Below are 14,026 nucleotides of genomic sequence, written 5' to 3'. Positions count from 1 at the left end.
GTGGCCGGCAGCGTGGTGGGTCTCCCTGGATGGTGACATGACGCGAGAGACCGTCAAGCCCCCGGGCTGGCCCTGCCGTGGGCTGGATTGCTTACCAGTGCCCCGGGAGAGCAGCGTCTGAACCGGGCCGCTCCAGCCGCCTCCCGGGCCGCCCTGGCCGCCTCTCCCTGGCAAGGAGGCAGGCGAAGGTGTTACTGCACGAAGAGTATCCTCGGCGCTGGGGGAAGGTGGCTGGTGCCGGGATTGCTCTTCAGCAGCCCTTTTCTCTGAGTCCTTTCGCCATCTGTGTTTGAAGGGAGGGTCTAATGCGTCGTGATTTATCTAGGTGGCACCTCAAAGTCGGTGAAAGTATGGCTGGGGGAGAGAGGTATATTTAAATGTTATTTCTCAGCAGCAGACACTTATGTGAAGCTGTACAGTAGGTGAGCTCTGCCAAGTGACTTAAGTCCCTGCTTCAGATGATGGAAAATCTGGGATGGTCCAGTACAGATGTCAGATCTTTTAAGCAGGAGTGAGAACGTGTTTTGGAAGCTGTGAGAGAAGATTGACCAGTGTCTAGCTGCGTGGACGGCAACAAAAAAAGACTGACTGGACAAGAACAACCTCGGCAAAAGCTTTATTCTCTAGCGATGAGTCAGAGGGAGAAAATGGGTTGCAAATGGGATGGCTTTGAAGGGAATTTAGTAATTTCACCTCCAAAGGTGTGAGGGAGAAGCTTGTCTTCCATGCAGGTACCTAGTTATGGTAAAAGGAGAGCAAGATGACCTTGCGGCAGGGTTACGGCTAGACTGTAGGGAGGGAAGTCACCGGTGCAGAGTGAAGCAAAGGAAGCTGGCAGTAATCATGGGGACTTGGGCTCAGGAGAGGCGCGGTCTCAGGATGCTGAACGGAACAGTTTGGCAGCCCCGTGCAAAGGTGGGGAGAGCAGAATGGCAGAAACGTGGAGGTTTTATTAAATCTGGAGAAAATGCGTTTTCAGGGCTGTATGGCTTTTCGTACGTAGATGGTTGTTAAAAGTATGAAATCTGAGGCCTGGATTGTGACGAAGACCAGGGGTTGATCCTCTGGAGGAACGCCAGCCTCCGCGCGAGAGCGAGCCTCTGCGAGGTCCGGGCGTGCGCTGCACGATACGAAGTGCTCTATTTGCAGGATAAAAATATCCTACAATTCCTACAGGAAATCTCCTTTGCCTTGGTGCATGAAATCAGATAACTAAAAGAAATAATGAAAAAGACAGCTACTCCGCTGTGACTGAAATAAACTGTTTAGGTATTTATGGATGGGAGAGGACTGCTTCTCTCCTTTAGAGCATAGTTTTAAAACATTTATTTCACATCTTCTTATTTATATTATATTTTGACAGATATAATACAATTGATGTAGTTTGTTAGTATTAGTTCATATACTAATCTTCATCAAATACTTATTTCTTTTAATATGAATTATTTTAAAGCTAGGCTTCATGTAAGTGTTTAATGGCATGGCTTTGAGACTAAGCAAAAAAGTTGTATTTAAGGATTAATTTGTACTGTTAGTATAGAAATAGGCGTAGAAATAGGCGTAGAAATTAGAAAGAAGCAGTTTTGAATGACTTTTGGAGGGGGTTGCTCTCTCTCAGGACTGCTGTCTGCTCTCCTGCATCTCTTGGTTATCTGAAATTGAGAGCTGGGACTCGTGGGCTCTGTTTCCTGATGTTGTGTTGAACCGTGGGGTTATGAGCAAGTCACTAAACCACTCGTTCATCTGGTTGTGTTGTGGAGAGCCTTGTGTTTCACAGGAGTGTGCTGAAGGTTATGCGGTACATGTAAGGCTAGATTTAATGTTAAATATTATATTATAATATTACTTAATTATGCTGGCTCTGTTCAGAACAGAGTTAACCAAACAAACCCTTATGCTCTACAAAGTCTGCCAAACACATAATTTTTCTGTTTTAGGTGAAGAAATAAAGTTTTTATTTCTTCCTCTTGTTTTATCCTCTTTAGCTTAAGAGTCTCATCCCTCGCGGTTATTTTGTGCGATTTTTGAATGTACTTTATACTGGTTTCATGCATTGTAAACTTTGTCAGCAGCCCGTCTAAGTCTTTCCACACAGCAGTGCATACACCGATGGCACTGTGAACAAACACCGTGACACGTTGCTTGTTCAGTTTAATGAACTATTACTTTAATAATAAATATAAAACCTTCCAACATTGGTGTTAAGGTGGCCTTAAACAGGATGAAAATCAGTTTGCAGTTTGTCTTGCTGCTGGTGTCAACTTCTGTCAGATATTTCCTGAAGGCAGGTGTCTCCATGTTAAATAAAAAGTCAAAAGTTCATTTCCTGCAACGTAGGGTCATCCACGCTCTGCTGCGAGACCTCAGAGTTGGTAAGCTAAAGGAGCTGATGTGCCTCTGACTGGCTGTGTTCTTGCAAAATGATGCCGTGCTGCGGGATGTATTTTCCACGTCAGTGTTGTCGTTTCTGAAAATCCATCCTTGTGATAATTTTTATTAGAAAAATAGACAAAAGTAAAGGCTATTAAGTTACTAACTTCATGAGGTGCTGACAAAACCCCCGTGATACTTGTTGCTTCACTTACTCATCACAGGTAGACAAACAAATTACAATTGAGCATTTCCAGGGATTTTTAATGGGATTTTATGATGTATGCCTGTGGGGTATTTTTGCAGTTTGGTAATATTTATGCTCGTGCAGTGCTCGTTAGTAGCAATTCTATATAGTAATTTATATAATGCTTCCTATCTTGCAGATCTTGGAGGGTTTTTGAACGTTCTCTGTAAGGGAAATGATTATGAAGGGAAGTTTGTTTTCTATTGCTCTATAATGCTACAAACCTCTTTTTTACCCTTTCAAATACTTTCTGAAAGCACTGGCATGAATTCCGGTGTTGCGGTTAAGGGTCAGGAATTCCCCTGTCCTTCCCCTTCGAAGCAGCAGGGAATAGTTCATAATCGCGTCATAGTTGCATGGCGCAGTTGTATTTTTGGTTTACTGCCCTGACATCGAGTAAATCTCTTTACGGGTGATGTTCCCGTTGTGTGAGGCACTGCACATCTGACATGAGAACAGCGTCATCGGGAGATACTTGCTACTTAAGCGTAAAAAGGAGACGAGAAGAAGTGGAATACGGAGACAGCAAAGTACAAGTATCGGTGAGGCGAAGCTGTCGTGGTGAGGCGAAGCTGTCGTGCTGTAGACACTTTCATGGTCTTGTTGGAAGGGAGGGCTGGAAGGCAGATCTGGCAAGGTGGTGAGGTGGCTTTTTAAACAGGGTGGGTAGGGTGGTGCATCGGAGAGCTCCGACATTGGTCTGAGGCTGGAGCGTGGGTAATGGATGCTGGTTTGAGTGGTGCAGCAGGCACTGTGGCTCCAGATTTTTAGTCAACGCTTTCAAATGCCAGAACTGCATGGAATTGAATTTGTCAACCTATTTGTGCATTTGTATCATTTACTTGTCTCTGGTTGCTGATGAATCTCGCAGGAGATGAGGGTGGCTGGATGTCAGCATCATCTAGACCTTTGCTTCTGAATCTGATCAGTCTGTAGACTCAATACTTTGTTCCTTTAACCTTTTCTTCTCCCTCCAAGATCTCTGATCTCTCCCCACCTTAAGCTGTGTTTTCATTTTTGGACCGCAGTGCCCAAAACTGGACGTGGAACTTCAACAGAGGCTTTCACACACCTGTGAACTGGAAAGATTATTTCATCTACGTCTGTAGATAACAACTTCATTCATACATCTCAGCAGAACTGTTGGTTTGTTCTTTTTTGTGGTATGACTCTGCCCCCCTGTTCAGGTTGTGGGCTACAGTTCTGCTGTGTGGCTGCTTGCAACTTGTCTGCCTTCGTGCAAATTATTTCCACCTGGGCTTAACTTAGGTTTAGGTAAGTTTAGCCTTAGCGGGATGCAGTTCGATGCAAACAAGTGCAAGATTCCATAGTCAGGCCACCGAAAGAGAATGTGATTAATTATACAGAGAAAAATGAGAGTGTGACTTATGGTGCTGGCAAATGTGCAAGGCTATACTGAAATAGTCCTTTAAAATTCAAACTTTTACGGGGAACAAAAATAATTAAGCTTAGAGAAACATTTGTTTGCTGTGTTAAGCATCTTGTGTTTATAAATCTATTTTATTTCTGTGCTTTGAATTTGTTGAATTGGAAGCAGGGCCGTTAAAATGGGTTTAAACTTAATATCCAACAGCGCTGGCAAGCTGATTTTCCATGGCTAAGTGCTTTGCTTCGTATGCACCGATCCTCTGACTAGTGTGTTGGGTACTCTCTTTTTTGTTCGTTCTTTTTTTATCAACCAGGCAAGCCACGTTAATGTGACTGTATGGTGTGGTTGAAAGCAGATCGTAAGAAGCAGAGGGTGGAGCAAGTGATATTGCTGTAGGAAGATAGAAAAATAATTTATTGCAGCCCTGAGATTTCTCAAGCTTCAGTCATCCTTGACTGGAACGGCAAGTTACGGGGTAGCATGCTGTCTTCAAAACATCGTTTTCAAGCTTACTCTGAGATTATTTGTTTTGCAAAGAAGCTTTTGCCATTTATACTGAGGACTTCTTAACCGAAATAAAGTCTTACATCTTTTTGATAATATACTGTTAGAAGATTAATCCATGTTTCAGTAGTTTGTAATAAAATGTCACCTTGTTACTGCATTGAAATAGGTGAAAATAGACTTTTCTCTTTTTTTCCTCCTTCCTTCCTTTTTTCCTCCTTCCTTCCTTTTTTCCTCCTTCCTTCCTTTTTTCCTCCTTCCTTCCTTTTTTCCTCCTTCCTTCCTTTTTTCCTCCTTCCTTCCTTTTTTCCTCCTTCCTTCCTTTTTTCCTCCTTCCTTCCTTTTTTCCTCCTTCCTTCCTTTTTTCCTCCTTCCTTCCTTTTTTCCTCCTTCCTTTTTTGCCATTTTCCAGCACGATCGCTTCCTTATGTCTCTTTACTGAAGAGCCTTATTCGAGAAGTCAAAGTGGCCAAAGCAAGTAGCTGTGCTGTGCTCGTGGGACTGCCACACGGGGCCGAGTGCTCTGCCCCATCACTGTGACTCTTAGCTCTGCTTGCAGCTGCAGATTTCCATGCTTCCAGTTGTATATCAAAGTAATGACACGTGTGAAAATGCAAACAGTAGGGATGTTGAATCCTTGATTGTGTGGAACACGGGTATTAATATTTAAGTAAAACCACTGAATAGTTAAAATGGCTGCTGCAACATCGTTTTGACCGGCTTTTGCGGTAGCACAAGATGTACGCTTAGAATTTCATCGTATTTCACAGCACATCGCATTGATTTCTGCTATCTTGCTTCCTCTAAATTACAGCCCCCTCCCGCCTGCAGACGCACACGTCTGCGTATTCCAGCGATACCCGCCTTTGCTAGCGTAGCGCTCTCCTGGCCGTATTTAAGGAAGATGGTGCCTCTCTTCGACTCGAGCAGTACGTGAAAATCACACCACTGAGAGGAACTTGAAGTTCGTTTTTCAATGTCCATTTATTTTAAGGAGCAAATATGTCTAAGGTTGTGTTTGAAATTGCCTGCATATTGGAAGTGATTCGTTTGAATCGCTCAGTTGAAATGGAAATAAAATCAAACTTTATGGTCAGAGTTCTTTGGGGAAATCAAATAATGGAGTTTGCAAAATCGCTAGTGAAGCGAAAGGACCAAGACGCACAGAAGCAGCTCCTGACAGCTGTAACAGCTGATGCATGTGCTGTCTTATTTTGTCTTAAGTTTTTCACCAGTTTGCTTACAGAACTAGCATATTCAGAGTTGAGGGTCCGGATGGGATTTGGAAATTAAGAAGATTTTGCTGTTCTTTTCCAATGTGTGAATAAAAATTATGTATGCTCTCCTAGATCTTTTAACTATCTGGAAGGCCTTGATTGGATCTGATCTGTGTAGTTCCATCATGACAATTGCAACTAATTTCTTCCTTTTTACAATTTTTCCCCCCTGAAACTTTTTAAATAAAGAAACATTTTATGTATTCAGTAGCTTTAAGGCAGAGCTTAAAAGACTGTCCTTGTCGATTTTTAGGATTTTTAAATACAACTTGTCAACCACGGCGGTTCTTACATATAAATTATGTTTGATTTGCTTTGGTCAGGTTCAAATATGGTGCAAGAATTAAGTATCTTGATTGATGCATGCGAGGTTCTTTAATTGCGTTACTAGTTTTAAATATGGACTCTAGGTCAGCAAAAAAAGGCATTTCTAAAAACGGTTCTCCCTGCTTGGTACAACCTTTCCTTTTCTTTTTAGGAAAATACCTGAAAGATAAACCCCTTTATAAATTGGTGAGAGATTTGTCGAGCTGCGTGGGCTCCTGTTGCTCCGGGATCGCTTGCAGTATGTGCACATTTTCAGTATGTGATGAAGAGGACAAACTGCACAATAGGATAAAACTAGCTGTAGAGGGTGCCCAGAATTTGTTTTGTGATTCCAGTTTAATATGCTGGCTGGCTGGCTTGGCGTTTAAGGATCATTCTAGAAAAGTTATTATGTTGGATCCATTTCTGTTTTGGTCTGCCGGATACTTTAAAAAGCAGTAATTAGTTCTGTCAGTTTAAATATTTGGTCAGCAAAATACTGCTTCAGCATAGGAAGGTGCAAAATCACAGCTGCTGTTTATTGGGCTTGCTTCTAATTTTGAATGTGTGTTGATGTATCGCTAAAAAAAGAAGTTCTAGGAAAAATAACAAATCAAAGATACTAATTCTTTTCTTCAGAGAAATGTTTCTGAAGTCAGCCACTGCCCAGCTTCTTGTGATTACCAGCTGTTTTGTGGAAAACTACGTGTTTATTCTGCCCTTTTTGGGGTTCACTATTAAATAAGAGGTCACTTAACGTTTTCCCAAGCATTGTTTGGAGGCAAGTATTTTGCTTTAAATTAATTTGCACGTATTTGCATTGGGAGTGACAATAATTTTTAATTCCCAGCTCCTCTTCACTTTCTGCTCCAATTTCCCTGCAAACATAGGAGTTCTGGTATATATTGTTCCCAGATATTTCATATATGAGACACAACTACTAACATTTCCTCTGGAGGTGTTGACTCTTGTTAAGCTGAATTTGAAGCATTCACTAATGCCACCAAGTCAAACAGTATGGCAAGAAGTAGAGTGGCAAGTTTCCAGGGAAGGGCTCGGCTCTGATTTCATGGGTTCCTCTTGCAATCCGTGAGATACGCTCCATGGATCTGTCTTGGTATTAGCATCTGCCTGCCTCTTGCGTGAAAATTTTAGCAGTAGTCCTTGCATTGGACCTCTGCTGTCAGAAATGGTGTTGGAGGGAGATACAAAAATACTCCTAAGTCTTTTGATTGTGCCCTTGTTGCGTTTTTCTGTTGTTTTTATTTCTCATTCAGGTTTTCCCCAAGCAAAGTGGAAAGTTGACCAATCTAATCTCACTTTTGCTTAGGAATCAGTACTGGGGCCGGTCTTGTTTAATATCTTTATCGATGATCTGGATGAGGGGATCGAGTGCACCCTCAGTAAGTTTGCAGACGACACCAAGTTGGGCGGGAGCGTTGATCTGCTCGAGGGTAGGAAGGCTCTGCAGAGGGACCTGGACAGGCTGGATCGATGGGCCGAGGCCAATTGTATGAGGTTCAACAAGGCCAAGTGCCGGGTCCTGCACTTCGGCCACAACAACCCCATGCAGCGCTACAGGCTTGGGGAAGAGGGGCTGGAAAGCTGCCCGGCGGAAAAGGACCTGGGGGTGCTGTTCGACAGCCGGCTGAACATGAGCCGGCAGTGTGCCCAGGCGGCCAAGAAGGCCAATGGCATCCTGGCCTGTATCAGAAATGGTGTGGCCAGCAGGAGCAGGGAAGTGATCATGCCCCTGTACTCGGCCCTGGTGAGGCCGCACCTCGAATACTGTGTTCAGTTTTGGGCCCCTCACTCCAAGAAGGACGTCGAGGTGCTGGAGCGTGTCCAGAGAAGGGCAACGAGGCTGGTGAGGGGTCTGGAGAACAAGTCTGATGAGGAGCGGCTGAGGGAACTGGGGTTGTTCAGCCTGGAGAAGAGGAGGCTGAGGGGAGACCTCATCGCTCTCTACAACTCCCTGAAAGGAGGTTGTAGCGAGGGGGGGTCGGTCTCTTCTCCCAAGGAACAAGCGATAGGACGAGAGAAAATGGCCTCAAGTTGTGCCAGGGGAGGTTTAGACTGGATGTAAGGAAAAATGTCTTTACTGAAAGAGTGGTGAAACATTGGAAGAGGCTGCCCAGGGAAGTGGTGGAGTCCCCATCCCTGGAAGTATTTAAAAGACGAGTAGATGAGGCGCTGAGGGACATGGTTTAGTGGGCCTGGTGGTGTTGGGTTGACGGTTGGACTCGATGATCTTAGAGGTCTTTTCCAACCTCAATGATTCTATGAATTATGGATGGCTTTTGTGAAACTGAGCAAAGTTTAACCATTTCAGTCAGTAGTTGCTTCACAAATTCAGACTACGGCAATGTGATCAGGCCAACCTTGTGTGGGATTGTGCTGCTATTGAAAGGAGCAGTCTGTCTCCTACTGTTCTGCTACTTGTCTTCATCTTCTCCATTGTACTGTGTTTGGGTGGCCTCACAGTTAGCCAGGTAGGGAACAGATCTTGCTGAAAGATCTGGGAAAGATCAGAGCAGTTGTGGATGCCCCATCACTGGAAGTGTTCAAGGTCAGGTTGGACGGAGCTTTGAGCAACCTCATCTAGTTGAAGATGTCCCTGCCCACATCTAGGTTTGGACTAGATGATCTTTAAAGGTCCCTTCCAACCCAAACCATTCTGTGATTCTATGAAAACCATTTTTGTTTTCAGCTAGATCTGTTCGCAGGGAGTGGTTGAATCTGGAGGAATGGGGAAGGAAGGAGATGTCTTCACTCGCCTCGCAGGTTTATTCTGCGTTACAGTGACTGTGTATCAGTGTGCTCTCAGTAACTGGAGGGTTGCCTTTTCTGTTTATCTGCCAGTTCAGGAGAAGGAGCTGCATCAGGTCAACCTAAGAGCCTTGAGACTGATTCTCCAGGTTATCTGATCTTATGAAGACATCTGCTTGAGAAAATGAGCTAAAAATCCCCTTCAATCTGAGCAATTAGGATGAAGTTAACTTAGCTTACCCCTTTACTCCTCCTCCGCCACCCTGCCGCACGTCAGTCCTGGCACTGTGTTTAACCAGATCAGGTTCTGTAAAGCTTCTTGCTATATGCCCTGTTTTCCAGTCTTGATTATTTCTACACTTCTTTGAATCCTCTTCAGTTATATCCTTAATTTATTGATCCAGCTGCAGGTACAGTATTCCAGACATGGTGGCACCAGTGCCTTGTGCAGTAGTTGTACAGTCTGTGCTCCAAGTTGAGGTTGTCCTTAGATGCCTGAGAATCCCACCACGACCGGCGTCACTGTGCTGTCACCAAAGTATGCAGTCAGCCGACGAACCACCGGCTTTCTAGAGACCGTACATCACAGGACCGTGTGCCCCGACCTGTTAATGCAGTTTCTTGCCTTGTGCCTGGGTACATGATTTGACTTTGTGGGCTTTGAGATCTGTTCTTCATCTGTCAGAAAAGGAACAATGCTGAGTGCCTCTATACCTGCTCTTGCCCATGCAGGATTAATGAACATTTTCTGTGTGGCTTGGCTATCGGTAGCTGATTTTCATAGAATCATAGAATCATTAAGGTTGGAAAAGACCTCCAAGATCATCGAGTCCAACCATCGACCCAAGACCACCATGCCCACTAAACCATGTCCCTAAGTGCCTCATCTACTCGTCTTTTAAATACGTCCAGGGATGGGGACTCCACCACTTCCCTGGGCAGCCTGTCCCAATGTTTCACCACTCTTTCAGTAAAGAAATTTTTTGGTTAGTGCTGTGCTTAATATTCCCTCTGGCAGTTTTGAATGCTTAAAAATCTGCGCTTACTGGTAGAAACTATGACGTTGGTTTTGCTATTTGTGACGTATCCTGAGCCAGATGTCATCAGTGACAGCTCAAGCTACTTCACGTTGTTGCAGCTTGGGCTTATAGCATTTGTGTGCACTGCGAGAAGTTAATTTCTTGCCTTTTGTTGTGATTAATTTTGATTCTAAATATCCCAAACTTGTGTTACTGATGATTCGTGTGATTTCATACCTCTCCTACACAATGCGGGTTTAATGTCCTTGAACTAGTCAACAGGCCACTGCGTTCCCTTGCCTTCTCTAACACTGGCCATCCATACCGTAACCCTGCGTTCACAAAAGCGGATTAATTTGTCACACAACCAAAACTCTTCATCTGACATGATACAATTAATCAGCAACTTGCTCCAGGATTTCCCCATGTTCTGCCTCTCTTAAGGGTAAGAAAGTCCACTTACAAACTTTCTGGTCTCGCAGTAAAGGGGAGGTTACCAGAGAGTTCCTGCTGTTTACCAGATTTATGGATTGTATTGGAAGAGCCATAGCCAGGCAGATGACGATATTTGCTAATCACCTGGAATTACTCAGGACAATCAAACCTAAAACCAGCCTTAACGTGCTGTGGAAAAGTCTGACTGTGCTGAAATGCTGCATTTTAAAAGGGTGATTAAATTTGTTGTTGCTAACTGCACATCCTACCTATTCAAAGACCGGAGAAGGGAAATCATCCAAGCTGTGAGCAGTTCTCTCCATCTCCAGAAAAAGCAGAAATGGTACGGAGAGAGCGTGATCAGGGCTGGGATGGCTTCCAGGCAAGGAGGCAATCAATACAGTAGGACTCTCGGCTTGAAAAATACATGGCCCAGGCAAGGGAAATATGATAGGGGTGTATAAAGTCATTAATATTGTAGAGAAGAACAGGCAAACGTTATCATGGTGTGGGCTTAAAAGCAAACAGAAGTAATCCTTTTTGCTCAAAGCCTAATTAAATTGTGGCACTGTTGTTAGGGATGTTGTGGAGGTAGCTCTGGCTGGAAGTGACTTGTATTTTATGTGACGACCTGATGGAAACTGCCCTCCCTTAATGCAACACAGTGCTGAGGATGCAGCCTCTGGAGATCCCCATCCTGCTAACAGTGAAAATTTGGAGGCAGGTCATACCCTGTTCCCTACTTAACCCTTTCCAGAGCGCTTGCTATGCTGGCATCTCTCGGTGACATGTTGCAGAGCTGGATGGACCTTTGCTGTCTCTCATCGTACCGATTCTTGTGGTCCTAGAAGATAAACCAATTGTAAGTCAGGTAGCCTGAAGCTCTTATCAGTAATACGAGTTTGCTGTATTTCATACCAAATTCTTGCTTATGAAATTCAGCATTAGGGTTTTTTTTGATCTTGACCTGCACTGGGAGTTTTTGTGTTTATGTTTTTCCTAGCAGGATGTTATATCGGTGTCACAGCAAATGTTGTCTCCCTTCCTTGGATGCTTGGACACCTATGCAGGTGTGCTTGGTTCTTCCCAGTACTATGACAACTTGTCATCTTAGTATTACTTTACTTTGTTCTTCCTGATCTACAGCATTCTTTGAAAGGCTAAGGTTTGAATGTGATTTTTTTTTTCTTTCATCAGAGAATGAGATTAAGCTGAGGCAGTAAAAAAGATTAATATTTTCTGGATTGACGTAGGTGTGTGACATCTCATTTTATTTAATTGAAATTTGACAAGAACAATACTGAAGTCTGGAAACCCACAGAAGAGCATTTGGATCCTTCAGGGGGTGGTTGTTTTATGTTTCATATTCTAGAAATATCAGGGGAAATAGGAGTTTTGTTTCTACAAAATTGAAAAGCTGCTTTGTCTGTTCCTTTCTATTTCTTTAGGAAGCCAAGAATTCAGAAGAAACTTCCTTCAGTGGAGGAGATTCTTCTTCTGTGAAGGTCTTTCACCCCCCACGCCCATGCTTGATTTTAATATTCTGTGCTGATTGCCTCCCCCAGAAGAGTTGAAGTGCAAAAAACCTGTTAAAATGGTGCACTGTTACTCATCCTGTATACTGGGCTCGAATCTAGCCTAATTATGTCACTGCCAAAATTAAGCACTACTCTTTTAGCCTTACTGAGTGAATATCAGCCTGGGAAACAGATTTTGCATCAACTGAGTCATCAGGAAAATTCTGATTGCGGAGCCTTTTGTTAGTGATGGGGATACAAGGAGAGGGCACAGCTGCACCTTTTGATGGAAGCAGAAACTAAATTGGTTTGTCAGCTGGGCACCTTTGAGAGTCCTGGTTTATACGATGTCCGCAGAACAGGTCTTCTGCATTCACCCAGTACTTTAGGGGAATTGAATTCCCTACGGTGCTGGATACGGCCTGACATTAGTACTACAGGAGCAGCTAATTTAAGGCATAATTTGTTGCAGTGCTTTGTGATGTACCTGTCAACAAACTGCGGCAGAAATTCGCTTTATTATAAAGAGGAGGTGAGTCTCGCTGCTTATGGGGAATAACGACAGTGATTCACCTTTTGGAAATGTGTTACTGGGAAAACCAGGCTTTGTTTTACTGCCTCTGTCCAGGTATTCCCTGAGCGTGTGGAGCACTGGCAGGAAGATGCCAGCTTATAGAAAAGCAGGAAACACCTCTCCAGGTAGAAGTAGTTACTAGACATGAAGCAGTCCACAGGTAGCACTGATGTCCGAATCTTTCATCACACCGAGTCCTCTTTTAACGCAATAGTTTTGGTCTATCTCCAAAGCACCTTCTCTTCCCCTGGTGTCCACCGTTATGATTTTCTTGCCTGCGCAGTGCTCGTTCATCAGTATTTGGCAAACGATACGATAGAAAAAGAAATCTTGCTTCTGGGCACTAGCTCCCTAATTTGTGCTGGGTAGAATTGGGCATCCAGAAGTCTCCGGTGATTGGAATGTGTTTGGCCAGATTTTACCTTCCTGGGGTATTTTTTTTTTTGATGACAGTAAAGCAGTGTTTCTGTATGGGTAGATTATGACTTCTAAAGGAATTACGGCAACGTGGGAATAAGTGCAAAGCCTGGAGCAAACTGGAGCCCAAAACCCCATTCTCTTGTGGCATCTGTGTTACACAGTCTTGTTGTTATGATCCTTAATTTAAAATACAGCTTTTAAAGATCCTACCCTTTTTTTAATTTTTTTTTTTTTTTTTTTTAATAACTTTAGCCTTTTGGACTCACTACCTTTTATTTGCATTGCTGGACTTGATAGCATCCTTCCTAACAAATTTTTTTTGTTACAGAATATTTTCAGAATTGCAGACGGTTGCCTGTGTAGCTCTAAGAACACGGAGGAAGGCAGCTTGAGGAGTGTTTATTGGTCTTTATTGTAATGCTGTTCTCGCAGTCCTTATACTTAACTATGGTAGGATAGATACGGAAGCATATACTGAATTAATTTGGTCTTGTTGTTTTCCTTCACAGTCCTGATGTTGCCCTACATACAGTATTTAAATACTAGATCTGTTTACAGATATGTTAAAGTTTTAACTGTTGCAATAAATTCCAGGAAACTTGAGCTGCAATTAAAACTTGCTGCTGTTAACTTAAACCTGGTGGATTTTATTTATTCTGTTCCCGACAGTGTTTCTAAGTTTCTTCTACATACCACGCTGTTCAATTCTCTCCATAGTTTTTCTACCAGCCACTCAGCTGTCGGGACAGGTTGACTTTCTGTTTGAATGATATTTCTTCCAAAAATCAGAGGAGATTGCTAGGAAAGCTGTAATCTCATGACAAGTAGTACGTGGTAAATTAGTAGTAACCTTCAGTAAATAGCGGACACTCTGCTTTTCAGAACTGTGGTGTCAAGGTGACTTCTGAGAGGGACATAGTCTTTTTTTAATTATGATTCATGGGCTGAGTCATAAATTTAGGATGGCTTCCTGCGTTCCAGGCACTGGAGCGCTCCCAGTCAGGTCAGCATCAGGCATGCTTTAAGGCTAGAGCAAGACTATTAAATACAAAGGTATTTAATGACTTTTGACTCTGACTTTTGAAGCGCCTCATCTGTGGGTCATTGTAAATTGGGAGATTGTACTGGGACAGTATCACTGTGTACCCTGTTCTTCTTTTCCCTTGGCTTAGGTCTGTGTAGTCTAAATTACCATTGT

Source organism: Aptenodytes forsteri, unplaced genomic scaffold (assembly GCF_000699145.1).
Source record: "Aptenodytes forsteri isolate BGI_AS27 unplaced genomic scaffold, ASM69914v1 Scaffold231, whole genome shotgun sequence".
NCBI classification, from domain to species: Eukaryota; Metazoa; Chordata; class Aves; order Sphenisciformes; family Spheniscidae; genus Aptenodytes; species Aptenodytes forsteri.
The sequence above is the reverse complement of the archived record's forward strand: the minus strand, read 5'-3'. Positions refer to the sequence as shown.